This window comes from Saccoglossus kowalevskii, chromosome 16 (assembly GCF_978046115.1).
Source record: "Saccoglossus kowalevskii chromosome 16, keSacKowa6.1, whole genome shotgun sequence".
In the NCBI taxonomy this organism is placed as follows: Eukaryota; Metazoa; Hemichordata; class Enteropneusta; family Harrimaniidae; genus Saccoglossus; species Saccoglossus kowalevskii.
In genome coordinates this window covers 1,389,417-1,408,471 of record NC_140656.1, presented here as the reverse complement: position 1 = coordinate 1,408,471, position 19,055 = coordinate 1,389,417, and positions in this window count along the sequence as shown.

The window sequence follows — 19,055 nt, the reverse complement described above, 5'->3', positions numbered from 1 at the left end:
TCTGATATCTCTACTGGGGATAACTCCGATATCTCTAGTGGGGATAACTCTGACATCTCTAGTGGGGATAACTCCGATATCTCTACTGGGGATAACTCCGACATCTCTACTGGGGATAACTCCGATATCTCTAGTGGGGACAACTCCGATATCTCTAGTGGGGACAACTCCGATATCTCTAGTGGGGATAACTCCGATATCTCTACTGGGGATAACTCCGATATCTCTAGTGGGGATAACTCCGACATCTCTAGTGGGGATAACTCCGATATCTCTAGTGGGGATAACTCCGACATCTCTACTGGGGATAACTCCGATATCTCTAGTGGGAATAAACTCCGATATCTCTAGTGGGGATAACTCCGATATCTCTACTGGGGATAACTCCAATATCTCTAGTGGGGATAACTCTGATATCTCTACTAGGGATAACTCCGATATCTCTACTGGGGATAACTCCGACATCTCTAGTGGGAATAACTCCGATATCTCTAGTGGGAATAAACTCCGATATCTTTACTGGGGATAACTCCGACATCTCTACTGGGGATAACTCCGATATCTCTAGTGGGAATAAACTCCGATATCTCTAGTGGGGATAATTCTGATATCTCTAGTGGGGATAACTCCGATATCTCTAGTGGGGATAACTCCGATATCTCTAGTGGGGATAACTCCGATATCTCTAGTGGGGATAACTCCGATATCTCTAGTGGGGATAACTCCGATATCTCTAGTGGGGATAACTCCGATATCTCTAGTGGGGATAACTCCGATATCTCTAGTGGGGATAACTCCGATATCTCTAGTGGGGATAACTCCGATATCTCTAGTGGGAATAACTCCGATGTCTCTACTGGGGATAACTCTGATATCTCTAGTGGGGATAACTCCGATGTCTCTACTGGGGATAACTCCGATATCTCTACTGGGGATAACTTCGATATCTCTAGTGGGGATAACTCCGATATCTCTAGTGGGGATAACTCCGTCATCTCTAGTGGGGATAACTCTGATATCTCTAGTGGGGATAACTCCGATATCTCTAGTGGGGATAACTCCGATATCTCTAGTGGGGATAACTCCGATATCTCTAGTGGGGATAACTCCGATATCTCTAGTGGGGATAACTCCGATATCTCTAGTGGGGATAACTCCGATATCTCTACTGGGAATAAACTTCGATATCTCTAGTGGGGATAACTCCGATATCTCTAGTGGGAATAAACTCCGATATTTCTAGTGGGGATAACTCCGATATCTCTACTGGGGATAACTCTGACATCTCTAGTGGGGATAACTCCGATATCTCTAGTGGGAATAAACTCCGATATCTCTACTGGGGATAACTCCGACATCTCTACTGGGGATAACTCCGATATCTCTAGTGGGGACAACTCTGATATCTCTAGTGGGGACAACTCCGATATCTCTAGTGGGGATAACTCCGATATCTCTACTGGGGATAACTCCGATATCTCTAGTGGGGATAACTCCGATATCTCTAGTGGGAATAAACTCGGATATCTCTAGTGGGAATAAACTCCGATATCTCTACTGGGGATAACTCCGATATCTCTAGTGGGGATAACTCCGACATCTCTAGTGGGGATAAACTCGGATATCTCTAGTGGGAATAAACTCCGATATCTCTACTGGGGATAACTCCGATATCTCTAGTGGGAATAAACTCTGATATCTCTACTGGGGATAACTCCGATATCTCAGTGGGGATAACTCTGACATCTCTAGTGGGGATAACTCCGATATCTCTACTAGGGATAACTCCGATATCTCTACTGGGGATAACTCCGATATCTCTAGTGGGGACAACTCTGATATCTCTAGTGGGGACAACTCCGATATCTCTAGTGGGGATAACTCCGATATCTCTACTGGGGATAACTCCGATATCTCTAGTGGGGATAACTCCGATATCTCTAGTGGGAATAAACTCGGATATCTCTAGTGGGAATAAACTCAGATATCTCTACTGGGGATAACTCCGATATCTCTAGTGGGGATAACTCAGACATCTCTAGTGGGGATAACTCCGATATCTCTACTGGGGATAACTCCGATATCTCTAGTGGGAATAAACTCTGATATCTCTACTGGGGATAACTCCGATATCTCTAGTGGGGATAACTCTGACATCTCTAGTGGGGATAACTCCGATATCTCTACTGGGGATAACTCCGACATCTCTACTGGGGATAACTCCGATATCTCTAGTGGGGACAACTCCGATATCTCTAGTGGGGACGACTCCGATATCTCTAGTGGGGATAACTCCGATATCTCTACTGGGGATAACTCCGATATCTCTAGTGGGGATAACTCCGACATCTCTAGTGGGGATAACTCCGATATCTCTAGTGGGGATAACTCCGACATCTCTACTGGGGATAACTCCGATATCTCTAGTGGGAATAAACTCCGATATCTCTAGTGGGGATAACTCCGATATCTCTACTGGGGATAACTCCAATATCTCTAGTGGGGATAACTCTGATATCTCTACTAGGGATAACTCCGATATCTCTACTGGGGATAACTCCGACATCTCTAGTGGGAATAACTCCGATATCTCTAGTGGGAATAAACTCCGATATCTTTACTGGGGATAACTCCGACATCTCTACTGGGGATAACTCCGATATCTCTAGTGGGAATAAACTCCGATATCTCTAGTGGGGATAACTCCGATATCTCTACTGGGGATAACTCCAATATCTCTAGTGGGGATAACTCTGATATCTCTACTAGGGATAACTCCGATATCTCTAGTGGGGATAACTCCGATATCTCTAGTGGGGATAACTCCGATATCTCTAGTGGGAATAAACTTCGATATCTCTAGTGGGGATAACTCCGATATCTCTACTGGGGATAACTGCGATATCTCTACTGGGGATAACTCTGATAAATCTAGTGGGGATAACTCCGATATCTCTAGTGGGAATAAACTTCGATATCTCTAGTGGGGATAACTCCGACATGTCTACTGGGGATAACTCCGATATCTCTAGTGGGGACAACTCCGACATCTCTAGTGGGGATAACTCTGATATCTCTAGTGGGGATAACTCCGATATCTCTAGTGGGAATAAACTCCGATATCTCTACTGGGGATAACTCTGATATCTCTAATGGGAATAAACTTCGATAACTCTAGTGGGGATAACTCCGATATCTCTACTGGGGATAACTCCGATATCTCTACTGGGGATAACTCTGACATCTCTAGTGGTGATAACTCCGATATCTCTAGTGGGAATAAACTCCGATATCTCTACTGGGGATAACTCCGACATCTCTACTGGGGATAACTCCGATATCTCTAGTGGGGACAACTCCGACATCTCTAGTGGGGATAACTCTGATATCTCTAGTGGGGATAACTCCGATATCTCTAGTGGGAATAAACTCCGATATCTCTACTGGGGATAAATCTGATATCTCTAGTGGGGATAACTCCGACATCTCTAGTGGGGATAACTCTGATATCTCTAGTGGGGATAACTCCGATGTCTCTACTGGGGATAACTCCGATATCTCTAGTGGGGATAACTCCGATGTCTCTACGGGGGATAACTCCGATATCTCTACTGGGGATAACTCCGATATCTCTAGTGGGGATAACTCCGATATCTCTAGTGGGGATAACTCTGACATCTCTAGTGGGGATAACTCTGATATCTCTAGTGGGGATAACTCCGATATCTCTAGTGGGGATAACTCCGACATCTCTAGTGGGGATAACTCCGATATCTCTAGTGGGGATAACTCCGATATCTCTAGTGGGGATAACTCCGATATCTCTAGTGGGGATAACTCCGATATCTCTAGTGGGGATAACTCCGATATCTCTAGTGGGGATAACTCCGACATCTCTAGTGGGGATAACTCCGATATCTCTAGTGGGGATAACTCCGATATCTCTAGTGGGGATAACTCCGATATCTCTAGTGGGGATAACTCCTATATCTCTAGTGGGGATAACTCCGATATCTCTAGTGGGAATAAACTCCGATATCTCTAGTGGGGATAACTCCGATATCTCTACTGGGGATAACTCCGATATCTCTACTGGGGATAACTCTGATATCTCTAGTGGGGATAACTCCGATATCTCTAGTGGGAATAAACTCCGATATCTCTAGTGGGAATAAACTCCGATATCTCTACTGGGGATAACTCCGACATCTCTACTGGGGATAACTCCGATATCTCTAGTGGGGACAACTCCGACATCTCTAGTGGGGATAACTCTGATATCTCTAGTGGGGATAACTCCGATATCTCTAGTGGGAATAAACTCCGATATCTCTATTGGGGATAACTCTGATATCTCTAGTGGGGATAACTCCGACATCTCTAGTGTGGATAACTCTGATATCTCTAGTGGGGATAACTCCGATATCTCTAGTTGGGATAACTCCGACATCTCTAGTGGGGATAACTCTGATATCTCTAGTGGGGATAACTCCGATATCTCTAGTGGGGATAACTCCGATGTCTCTACTGGGGATAACTCCGATATCTCTACTGGGGATAACTCCGATATCTCTAGTGGGGATAACTCCGATATATCTAGTGGGGATAACTCCGATATCTAGTGGGGATAACTCCGATATCTCTAGTGGGGATAACTTCGATATCTCTAGTGGGGATAACTCCGATATCTCTAGTGGGGATAACTCCGATATCTCTAGTGGGAATAACTCCGATGTCTCTACTGGGGATAACTCCGATATCTCTAGTGGGGATAACTCCGATGTCTCTACTGGGGATAACTCCGATATCTCTACTGGGGATAACTCCGATATCTCTAGTGGGGATAACTCCGATATCTCTAGTGGGGATAACTCTGACATCTCTAGTGGGGATAACTCTGATATATCTAGTGGGGATAACTCCGATATCTCTAATGGGGATAACTCCGATATTTCTAGTGGGGATAACTCCGACATCTCTAGTGGGGATAACTCCGATATCTCTAGTGGGGATAACTCCGATATCTCTAGTGGGGATAACTCCGATATCTCTAGTGGGGATAACTCCGATATCTCTAGTGGGGATAACTCCGATATCTCTAGTGGGAATAAACTCCGATATCTCTAGTGGGGATAACTCCGATATCTCTACTGGGGATAACTCCGATATCTCTACTGGGGATAACTCTGATATCTCTAGTGGGGATAACTCCGATATCTCTAGTGGGGATAACTCCGACATCTCTAGTGGGGATAACTCTGATATCTCTAGTGGGGATAACTCCGATATCTCTAGTGGGAATAAACTCCGATATCTCTACTGGGGATAATTCTGATATCTCTAGTGGGGATAACTCTGATATCTCTAGTGGGGATAACTCCGATATCTCTAGTGGGGATAACTCTGATATCTCTAGTGGGGATAACTCCGATATCTCTAGTGGGGATAACTCCGATATCTCTAGTGGGGATAACTCCGATATCTCTACTGGGGATAACTCTGATATCTCTAGTGGGAATAAACTTCGATATCTCTAGTGGGGATAACTCCGATATCTCTACTGGGGATAACTCTGATATCTCTAGTGGGGATAACTCCGATATCTCTAGTGGGGATAACTCCGACATCTCTAGTGGGGATAACTCTGATATCTCTAGTGGGGATAACTCCGATATCTCTAGTGGGGATAACTCCGATATCTCTAGTGGGGATAACTCCGATATCTCTAGTGGGGATAACTCCGATATCTCTAATGGGGATAACTCCGATATCTCTAGTGGGGATAACTCCGATATCTCTAGTGGGGATAACTCCGATATCTCTAGTGGGGATAACTTCGATATCTCTAGTGGGGATAACTCCGATATCTCTAGTGCGGATAACTCCGATATCTCTAGTGGGAATAACTCCGATGTCTCTACTGGGGATAACTCCGATATCTCTAGTGGGGATAACTCCGATGTCTCTACGGGGGATAACTCCGATATCTCTACTGGGGATAACTCTGATATCTCTAGTGGGGATAACTCCGATATCTCTAGTGGGAATAAACTCCGATATCTCTACAGGGGATAACTCCGACATGTCTACTGGGGATAACTCCGATATCTCTAGTGGGGACAACTCCGACATCTCTAGTGGGGATAACTCTGATATCTCTAGTGGGGATAACTCCGATATCTCTAGTGGGAATAAACTCCGATATCTCTACTGGGGATAACTCTGATATCTCTAGTGGGAATAAACTCCGATATCTCTAGTGGGGATAACTCCGATATCTCTACTTGGGATAACTCCGATATCTCTACTGGGGATAACTCTGACATCTCTAGTGGGGATAACTCCGATATCTCTAGTGGGAATAAACTCCGATATCTCTACTGGGGATAACTCCGACATCTCTACTGGGGATAACTCTGATATCTCTAGTGGGGATAACTCCGATATCTCTAGTGGGGATAACTCCGACATCTCTAGTGGGGATAACTCTGATATCTCTAGTGGGGATAACTCCGATATCTCTAGTGGGAATAAACTCCGATATCTCTACTGGGGATAATTCTGATATCTCTAGTGGGGATAACTCCGACATCTCTAGTGGGGATAACTCTGATATCTCTAGTGGGGATAACTCCGATATCTCTAGTGGGGATAACTCTGATATCTCTAGTGGGGATAACTCCGATATCTCTAGTGGGGATAACTCCGATATCTCTAGTGGGGATAACTCCGATATCTCTACTAGGGATAACTCTGATATCTCTAGTGGGAATAAACTTCGATATCTCTAGTGGGGATAACTCCGATATCTCTACTGGGGATAACTCTGATATCTCTAGTGGGGATAACTCCGACATCTCTAGTGGGGATAACTCTGATATCTCTAGTGGGGATAACTCCGACATCTCTAGTGGGGATAATTCCGATATCACTAGTGGGGATAACTCCGATATCTCTAGTGGGGATAACTCCGATATCTCTAGTGGGGATAACTCCGATATCTCTAGTGGGGATAACTCCGATATCTCTAGTGGGGATAACTCCGATATCTCTAGTGGGGATAACTCCGATATCTCTAGTGGGGATAACTCCGATATCTCTAGTGGGGAAAACTCCGATATCTCTACTGGGGATAACTCCGATATCTCTAGTGGGAATAACTCCGATGTCTCTACTGGGGATAACTCCGATATCTCTAGTGGGGATAACTCCGATGTCTCTACTGGGAATAAACTCCGATATCTCTAGTGGGGATAACTCTGATATCTCTACTGGGGATAACTCCGATATCTCTACTGGGGATAACTCTGATATCTCTAGTGGGGATAACTCCGATATCTCTAGTGGGAATAAACTCCGATATCTCTACTGGGGATAACTCCGACATGTCTACTGGGAATAACTCCGATATCTCTAGTGGGGACAACTCCGACATCTCTAGTGGGGATAACTCTGATATCTCTAGTGGGGATAACTCCGATATCTCTAGTGGGAATAAACTCCGATATCTCTAGTGGGGATAACTCCGATATCTCTACTGGGGATAACTCCGATATCTCTACTGGGGATAACTCTGACATCTCTAGTGGGGATAACTCCGATAGCTCTAGTGGGAATAAACTCCGATATCTCTACTGGGGATAACTCCGACATCTCTACTGGGGATAACTCCGATATCTCTAGTGGGGACAACTCCGACATCTCTAGTGGGGATAACTCTGATATCTCTAGTGGGGATAACTCCGATATCTCTAGTGGGAATAAACTCCGATGTCTCTACTGGGGATAACTCTGATATCTCTAGTGGGGATAACTCCGACATCTCTAGTGGGGATAACTCTGATATCTCTAGTAGGAATAACTCGGATATCTCTAGTGGGGATAACTCCGACATCTCTAGTGGGGATAACTCTGATATCTCTAGTGGGGATAACTCCGATATCTCTAGTGGGGATAACTCCGATATCTCTAGTGGGGATAACTCTGATATCTCTACTGGGGATATCTCTGATATCTCTAGTGGGGATAACTCCGACATCTCTAGTGGGGATAATTCTGATATCTCTAGTGGGGATAACTCCGATATCTCTAGTGGGGATAACTCCGATATCTCTAGTGGGGATAACTCCGATATCTCTAGTGGGGATAACTCCGATATCTCTAGTGGGGATAACTCCGATATCTCTAGTGGGGATAACTCCGATATCTCTAGTGGGGATAACTCCGATATCTCTAGTGGGGATAACTCCGATATCTCTAGTGGGAATAACTCCGATGTCTCTACTGGGGATAACTCTGATATCTCTAGTGGGGATAACTCCGATGTCTCTACTGGGGATAACTCCGATATCTCTACTGGGGATAACTCCGATATCTCTAGTGGGGATAACTCCGATATCTCTAGTGGGGATAACTCCGACATCTCTAGTGGGGATAACTCTGATATCTCTAGTGGGGATAACTCCGATATCTCTAGTGGGTATAACTCCGATATCTCTAGTGGGGATAACTCCGATATCTCTAGTGGGGATAACTCCGATATCTCTAGTGGGGATAACTCCGATATCTCTAGTGGGGATAACTCCGATATCTCTAGTGGGGATAACTCCGATATCTCTACTGGGAATAAACTCCGATATCTCTAGTGGGGATAACTCCGATATCTCTAGTGGGAATAAACTCCGATATTTCTAGTGGGGATAACTCCGATATCTCTACTGGGGATAACTCTGACATCTCTAGTGGGGATAACTCCGATATCTCTAGTGGGAATAAACTCCGATATCTCTACTGGGGATAACTCCGACATCTCTACTGGGGATAACTCCGATATCTCTAGTGGGGACAACTCTGATATCTCTAGTGGGGACAACTCCGACATCTCTAGTGGGGATAACTCTGATATCTCTAGTGGGGATAACTGCGATATCTCTAGTGGGAATAAACTCCGATATCTCTACTGGGGATAACTCTGATATCTCTAGTGGGGATAACTCCGACATCTCTAGTGGGGATAACTCTGATATCTCTAGTAGGAATAACTCGGATATCTCTAGTGGGGATAACTCCGACATTTCTAGTGGGGATAACTCTGATATCTCTAGTGGGGATAACTCCGATATCTCTAGTGGGGATAACTCCGATATCTCTAGTGGGGATAACTCTGATATCTCTACTGGGGATATCTCTGATATCTCTAGTGGGGATAACTCCGACATCTCTAGTGGGGATAATTCTGATATCTCTAGTGGGGATAACTCCGATATCTCTAGTGGGGATAACTCCGATATCTCTAGTGGGGATAACTCCGATATCTCTAGTGGGGATAACTCCGATATCTCTAGTGGGGATAACTCCGATATCTCTAGTGGGGATAACTCCGATATCTCTAGTGGGGATAACTCCGATATCTCTAGTGGGGATTACTCCGATATCTCTAGTGGGGATAACTCCGATATCTCTAGTGGGAATAACTCCGATGTCTCTACTGGGGATAACTCTGATATCTCTAGTGGGGATAACTCCGATGTCTCTACTGGGGATAACTCCGATATCTCTAGTGGGGATAACTCCGATATCTCTAGTGGGGATAACTCCGATATCTCTAGTGGGGATAACTCCGACATCTCTAGTGGGGATAACTCTGATATCTCTAGTGGGGATAACTCCGATATCTCTAGTGGGTATGACTCCGATATCTCTAGTGGGGATAACTCCGATATCTCTAGTGGGGTTAACTCCGATATCTCTAGTGGGGATAACTCCGATATCTCTAGTGGGGATAACTCCGATATCTCTAGTGGGGATAACTCCGATATCTCTACTGGGAATAAACTCCGATATCTCTAGTGGGGATAACTCCGATATCTCTAGTGGGAATAAACTCCGATATTTCTAGTGGGGATAACTCCGATATCTCTACTGGGGATAACTCTGACATCTCTAGTGGGGATAACTCCGATATCTCTAGTGGGAATAAACTCCGATATCTCTACTGGGGATAACTCCGACATCTCTACTGGGGATAACTCCGATATCTCTAGTGGGGACAACTCCGATATCTCTAGTGGGGATAACTCCGATATCTCTACTGGGGATAACTCCGATATCTCTAGTGGGGATAACTCCGATATCTCTAGTGGGAATAAACTCGGATATCTCTAGTGGGAATAAACTCCGATATCTCTACTGGGGATAACTCCGACATCTCTACTGGGGATAACTCCGATATCTCTAGTGGGGACAACTCCGATATCTCTAGTGGGGATAACTCCGATATCTCTAGTGGGGATAACTCCGATATCTCTAGTGGGGATAACTCCGACATCTCTAGTGGGGATAACTCTGATATCTCTAGTGGGGATAACTCCGATATCTCTAGTGGGTATGACTCCGATATCTCTAGTGGGGATAACTCCGATATCTCTAGTGGGGTTAACTCCGATATCTCTAGTGGGGATAACTCCGATATCTCTAGTGGGGATAACTCCGATATCTCTAGTGGGGATAACTCCGATATCTCTACTGGGAATAAACTCCGATATCTCTAGTGGGGATAACTCCGATATCTCTAGTGGGAATAAACTCCGATATTTCTAGTGGGGATAACTCCGATATCTCTACTGGGGATAACTCTGACATCTCTAGTGGGGATAACTCCTATATCTCTAGTGGGAATAAACTCCGATATCTCTACTGGGGATAACTCCGACATCTCTACTGGGGATAACTCCGATATCTCTAGTGGGGACAACTCCGATATCTCTAGTGGGGATAACTCCGATATCTCTACTGGGGATAACTCCGATATCTCTAGTGGGGATAACTCCGATATCTCTAGTGGGAATAAACTCGGATATCTCTAGTGGGAATAAACTCCGATATCTCTACTGGGGATAACTCCGATATCTCTAGTGGGGATAACTCCGACATCTCTAGTGGGGATAAACTCGGATATCTCTAGTGGGAATAAACTCCGATATCTCTACTGGGGATAACTCTGATATCTCTAGTGGGAATAAACTCTGATATCTCTACTGGGGATAACTCCGATATCTCTAGTGGGGATAACTCTGACATCTCTAGTGGGGATAACTCCGATATCTCTACTGGGGATAACTCCGATATCTCTACTGGGGATAACTCCGATATCTCTAGTGGGAATAATCTCGGATATCTCTAGTGGGAATAAACTCAGATATCTCTAGTGGGGATAACTCCGATATCTCTAGTGGGGATAACTCAGACATCTCTAGTGGGGATAACTCCGATATCTCTACTGGGGATAACTCCGATATCTCTAGTGGGAATAACTCCGATATCTCTAGTGGGTATAACTCCGATATCTCTAGTGGGGATAACTCCGATATCTCTAGTGGGGATATCTCTGATATCTCTAGTGGGGATAACTCCGACATCTCTAGTGGGGATAATTCTGATATCTCTAGTGGGGATAACTCCGATATCTCTAGTGGGGATAACTCCGATATCTCTAGTGGGGATAACTCCGATATCTCTAGTGGGGAAAACTCCGATATCTCTAGTGGGGATAACTCCGATATCTCTAGTGGGGATAACTCCGATATCTCTAGTGGGGATAACTCCGATATCTCTAGTGGGGATAACTCCGATATCTCTAGTGGGGATAACTCCGATATCTCTAGTGGGAATAACTCCGATGTCTCTACTGGGGATAACTCTGATATCTCTAGTGGGGATAACTCCGATGTCTCTACTGGGGATAACTCCGATGTCTCTACTGGGGATAACTCCGATATCTCTAGTGGGGATAACTCCGATATCTCTAGTGGGGATAACTCCGACATCTCTAGTGGGGATAACTCTGATATCTCTAGTGGGGATAACTCCGATATCTCTAGTGCGTATGACTCCGATATCTCTAATGGGGATAACTCCGATATCTCTAGTGGGGATAACTCCGATATCTCTAGTGGGGATAACTCCGATATCTCTAGTGGGGATAACTCCGATATCTCTAGTGGGGATAACTCCGATATCTCTACTGGGAATAAACTCCGATATCTCTAGTGGGGATAACTCCGATATCTCTAGTGGGAATAAACTCCGATATTTCTAGTGGGGATAACTCCGATATCTCTACTGGGGATAACTCTGACATCTCTAGTGGGGATAACTCCGATATCTCTAGTGGGAATAAACTCCGATATCTCTACTGGGGATAACTCCGACATCTCTACTGGGGATAACTCCGATATCTCTAGTGGGGACAACTCTGATATCTCTAGTGGGGACAACTCCGATATCTCTAGTGGGGATAACTCCGATATCTCTACTGGGGATAACTCCGATATCTCTAGTGGGGATAACTCCGATATCTCTAGTGGGAATAAACTCGGATATCTCTAGTGGGAATAAACTCCGATATCTCTACTGGGGATAACTCCGATATCTCTAGTGGGGATAACTCCGACATCTCTAGTGGGGATAAACTCGGATATCTCTAGTGGGAATAAACTCCGATATCTCTACTGGGGATAACTCTGATATCTCGAGTGGGAATAAACTCTGATATCTCTAGTGGGGATAACTCTGACATCTCTAGTGGGGATAACTCCGATATCTCTACTGGGGATAACTCCGATATCTCTACTGGGGATAACTCCGATATCTCTACTGGGGATAACTCCGATATCTCTAGTGGGGACAACTCTGATATCTCTAGTGGGGACAACTCCGATATCTCTAGTGGGGATAACTCCGATATCTCTACTGGGGATAACTCCGATATCTCTAGTGGGGATAACTCCGATATCTCTAGTGGGAATAATCTCGGATATCTCTAGTGGGAATAAACTCAGATATCTCTACTGGGGATAACTCCGATATCTCTAGTGGGGATAACTCCGATATCTCTAGTGGGGATAACTCCGATATCTCTACTGGGGATAACTCCGATATCTCTAGTGGGGATAACTCCGATATCTCTAGTGGGAATAAACTCGGATATCTCTAGTGGGAATAAACTCCGATATCTCTACTGGGGATAACTCCGATATCTCTAGTGGGGATAACTCCGACATCTCTAGTGGGGATAAACTCGGATATCTCTAGTGGGAATAAACTCCGATATCTCTACTGGGGATAACTCTGATATCTCTAGTGGGAATAAACTCTGATATCTCTACTGGGGATAACTCCGATATCTCTAGTGGGGATAACTCTGACATCTCTAGTGGGGATAACTCCGATATCTCTACTGGGGATAACTCCGATATCTCTACTGGGGATAACTCCGATATCTCTAGTGGGAATAATCTCGGATATCTCCAGTGGGAATAAACTCAGATATCTCTACTGGGGATAACTCCGATATCTCTAGTGGGGATAACTCAGACATCTCTAGTGGGGATAACTCCGATATCTCTACTGGGGATAACTCCGATATCTCTAGTGGGAATAACTCCGATATCTCTAGTGGGTATAACTCCGATATCTCTAGTGGGGATAACTCCGATATCTCTAGTGGGGATATCTCTGATATCTCTAGTGGGGATAACTCCGACATCTCTAGTGGGGATAATTCTGATATCTCTAGTGGGGATAACTCCGATATCTCTAGTGGGGATAACTCCGATATCTCTAGTGGGGATAACTCCGATATCTCTAGTGGGGAAAACTCCGATATCTCTAGTGGGGATAACTCCGATATCTCTAGTGGGGATAACTCCGATATCTCTAGTGGGGATAACTCCGATATCTCTAGTGGGGATAACTCCGATATCTCTAGTGGGGATAACTCCGATATCTCTAGTGGGAATAACTCCGATGTCTCTACTGGGGATAACTCTGATATCTCTAGTGGGGATAACTCCGATGTCTCTACTGGGGATAACTCCGATATCTCTACTGGGGATAACTCCGATATCTCTAGTGGGGATAACTCCGATATCTCTAGTGGGGATAACTCCGACATCTCTAGTGGGGATAACTCTGATATCTCTAGTGGGGATAACTCCGATATCTCTAGTGGGTATGACTCCGATATCTCTAATGGGGATAACTCCGATATCTCTAGTGGGGATAACTCCGATATCTCTAGTGGGGATAACTCCGATATCTCTAGTGGGGATAACTCCGATATCTCTAGTGGGGATAACTCCGATATCTCTACTGGGAATAAACTCCGATATCTCTAGTGGGGATAACTCCGATATCTCTAGTGGGAATAAACTCCGATATTTCTAGTGGGGATAACTCCGATATCTCTACTGGGGATAACTCTGACATCTCTAGTGGGGATAACTCCGATATCTCTAGTGGGAATAAACTCCGATATCTCTACTGGGGATAACTCCGACATCTCTACTGGGGATAACTCCGATATCTCTAGTGGGGACAACTCTGATATCTCTAGTGGGGACAACTCCGATATCTCTAGTGGGGATAACTCCGATATCTCTACTGGGGATAACTCCGATATCTCTAGTGGGGATAACTCCGATATCTCTAGTGGGAATAAACTCGGATATCTCTAGTGGGAATAAACTCCGATATCTCTACTGGGGATAACTCCGATATCTCTAGTGGGGATAACTCCGACATCTCTAGTGGGGATAAACTCGGATATCTCTAGTGGGAATAAACTCCGATATCTCTACTGGGGATAACTCTGATATCTCGAGTGGGAATAAACTCTGATATCTCTAGTGGGGATAACTCTGACATCTCTAGTGGGGATAACTCCGATATCTCTACTGGGGATAACTCCGATATCTCTACTGGGGATAACTCCGATATCTCTACTGGGGATAACTCCGATATCTCTAGTGGGGACAACTCTGATATCTCTAGTGGGGACAACTCCGATATCTCTAGTGGGGATAACTCCGATATCTCTACTGGGGATAACTCCGATATCTCTAGTGGGGATAACTCCGATATCTCTAGTGGGAATAATCTCGGATATCTCTAGTGGGAATAAACTCAGATATCTCTACTGGGGATAACTCCGATATCTCTAGTGGGGATAACTCAGACATCTCTAGTGGGGATAACTCCGATATCTCTACTGGGGATAACTCCGATATCTCTAGTGGGAATAAACTCTGATATCTCTACTGGGGATAACTCCGATATCTCTAGTGGGGATAACTCTGACATCTCTAGTGGGGATAACTCCGATATCTCTACTGGGGATAACTCTGACATCTCTAGTGGTGATAACTCCGATATCTCTAGTGGGAATAAACTCCGATATCTCTACTGGGGATAACTCCGACATCTCTACTGGGGATAACTCCGATATCTCTAGTGGGGACAACTCCGACATCTCTAGTGGGGATAACTCTGATATCTCTAGTGGGGATAACTCCGATATCTCTAGTGGGAATAAACTCCGATATCTCTACTGGGGATAACTCCGATATCTCTAGTGGGAATAATCTCGGATATCTCCAGTGGGAATAAACTCAGATATCTCTACTGGGGATAACTCCGATATCTCTAGTGGGGATAACTCAGACATCTCTAGTGGGGATAACTCCGATATCTCTACTGGGGATAACTCCGATATCTCTAGTGGGAATAACTCCGATATCTCTAGTGGGTATAACTCCGATATCTCTAGTGGGGATAACTCCGATATCTCTAGTGGGGATATCTCTGATATCTCTAGTGGGGATAACTCCGACATCTCTAGTGGGGATAATTCTGATATCTCTAGTGGGGATAACTCCGATATCTCTAGTGGGGATAACTCCGATATCTCTAGTGGGGATAACTCCGATATCTCTAGTGGGGAAAACTCCGATATCTCTAGTGGGGATAACTCCGATATCTCTAGTGGGGATAACTCCGATATCTCTAGTGGGGATAACTCCGATATCTCTAGTGGGGATAACTCCGATATCTCTAGTGGGGATAACTCCGATATCTCTAGTGGGAATAACTCCGATGTCTCTACTGGGGATAACTCTGATATCTCTAGTGGGGATAACTCCGATGTCTCTACTGGGGATAACTCCGATATCTCTACTGGGGATAACTCCGATATCTCTAGTGGGGATAACTCCGATATCTCTAGTGGGGATAACTCCGACATCTCTAGTGGGGATAACTCTGATATCTCTAGTGGGGATAACTCCGATATCTCTAGTGGGTATGACTCCGATATCTCTAATGGGGATAACTCCGATATCTCTAGTGGGGATAACTCCGATATCTCTAGTGGGGATAACTCCGATATCTCTAGTGGGGATAACTCCGATATCTCTAGTGGGGATAACTCCGATATCTCTACTGGGAATAAACTCTGATATCTCTAGTGGGGATAACTCCGATATCTCTAGTGGGAATAAACTCCGATATTTCTAGTGGGGATAACTCCGATATCTCTACTGGGGATAACTCTGACATCTCTAGTGGGGATAACTCCGATATCTCTAGTGGGAATAAACTCCGATATCTCTACTGGGGATAACTCCGACATCTCTACTGGGGATAACTCCGATATCTCTAGTGGGGACAACTCTGATATCTCTAGTGGGGACAACTCCGATATCTCTAGTGGGGATAACTCCGATATCTCTACTGGGGATAACTCCGATATCTCTAGTGGGGATAACTCCGATATCTCTAGTGGGAATAAACTCGGATATCTCTAGTGGGAATAAACTCCGATATCTCTACTGGGAATAACTCCGATATCTCTAGTGGGGATAACTCCGACATCTCTAGTGGGGATAAACTCGGATATCTCTAGTGGGAATAAACTCCGATATCTCTACTGGGGATAACTCTGATATCTCGAGTGGGAATAAACTCTGATATCTCTAGTGGGGATAACTCTGACATCTCTAGTGGGGATAACTCCGATATCTCTACTGGGGATAACTCCGATATCTCTACTGGGGATAACTCCGATATCTCTACTGGGGATAACTCCGATATCTCTAGTGGGGACAACTCTGATATCTCTAGTGGGGACAACTCCGATATCTCTAGTGGGGATAACTCCGATATCTCTACTGGGGATAACTCCGATATCTCTAGTGGGGATAACTCCGATATCTCTAGTGGGAATAATCTCGGATATCTCTAGTGGGAATAAACTCAGATATCTCTACTGGGGATAACTCCGATATCTCTAGTGGGGATAACTCAGACATCTCTAGTGGGGATAACTCCGATATCTCTACTGGGGATAACTCCGATATCTCTAGTGGGAATAAACTCTGATATCTCTACTGGGGATAACTCCGATATCTCTAGTGGGGATAACTCCGATATCTCTACTGGGGATAACTCCGATATCTCTAGTGGGGACAACTCCGATATCTCTAGTGGGGACAACTCCGATATCTCTAGTGGGGATAACTCCGATATCTCTACTGGGGATAACTCCGATATCTCTAGTGGGGATAACTCCGACATCTCTAGTGGGGATAACTCCGATATCTCTAGTGGGGATAACTCCGACATCTCTACTGGGGATAACTCCGATATCTCTAGTGGGAATAAACTCCGATATCTCTAGTGGGGATAACTCCGATATCTCTACTGGGGATAACTCCAATATCTCTAGTGGGGATAACTCTGATATCTCTACTAGGGATAACTCCGATATCTCTACTGGGGATAACTCCGACATCTCTAGTGGGAATAACTCCGATATCTCTAGTGGGAATAAACTCCGATATCTTTACTGGGGATAACTCCGACATCTCTACTGGGGATAACTCTGATATCTCTAGTGGGGACAACTCCGATATCTCTAGTGGGGATAACTCCGATATCTCTACTGGGGATAACTCCGATGTCTCTAGTGGGGATAACTCCGACATCTCTACTGGGGATAACTCCGATATCTCTACTGGGGATAACTCCGATATCTCTAGTGGGGAATAACTCAGACATCTCTACTGGGGATAACTCCGATATCTCTAGTGGGGATAACTCCGATATCTCTACTGGGGATAACTTCGATATCTCTAGAGGGGATAACTCCTACATCTCTACTGGGGATAACTCCAATATCTCTAGTGGGGATAACTCCGATATCTCTACTGAAGACAACTCCGATATCTCTACTGGGGACAACTCTGATATCTCTACTGGGGATAACTCCGATATCTCTAGTGGGGATAACTCCGATATCTCTACTGAAGACAACTCCGATATCTCTACTGGGGACAACTCTGATATCTCTACTGGGGATAACTCCGATATCTCTAGTGGGGCAACTCTGCCCTTGAACCTATCCTGTAGATTAGTGTGTCTATCATCTGATAATAACGGTGTACTTTTCGACAAGTACTATATGGACTGAAGCACAGCTCTGTTCATGTTTTTTTAATAAGTAGGAAGTCTGGAATGTCCATATAACTTTTAGAATCTGGATAACTTTCCATTATCAATAATAGCACATACTTGGGTGATTGTTCTGGCAGTATTTTGGGAGATGATAATTTTAGTATATGTAAATGTGTGTATGTGGTGGGGGACAAACAACAAGCAGCATTCATTAAAATGATGTTTCATGTATTGCGTATTTTTCTGAATCTGTATGACAGTTTACTAATTACAAAACAATACTTTTCATGTGTAACTGTGAAATTTACGACTCTACATGCTTCTATCTATAATCCTGCAAACCATATGCTAGTAGTTTACAAGTCTAGTCTAAGTTAAGTTAAATTATATTCCTAATTTGTTGTTTAAATAGTTGACATACCTGGCGAGATTTACGTGATAAATCGTCGTCGTTGGTAGTTCTCCAAATTTAAAAACACAAACAACGGATTAACCTCCTGTGCCTATTATATCAATATTTTTTCAATATTTAATTTTTAATATTTAATTTCAAATGTATAAATTGTATATACGACGTGTTGTGACCAAGCATGATTTTAATTAATAAAAATACTCAAAGATAAGAGGTAATATTGTTTATAATAGGCTGATAATATAATAGATGTAGTAAACCTCACATGATGTGTTATATTAGTGTGTTAAATGTTTCATTGATTTTAGGTTACACAAATATATATAAAGATCACTGCCTAAATGGTACAGTC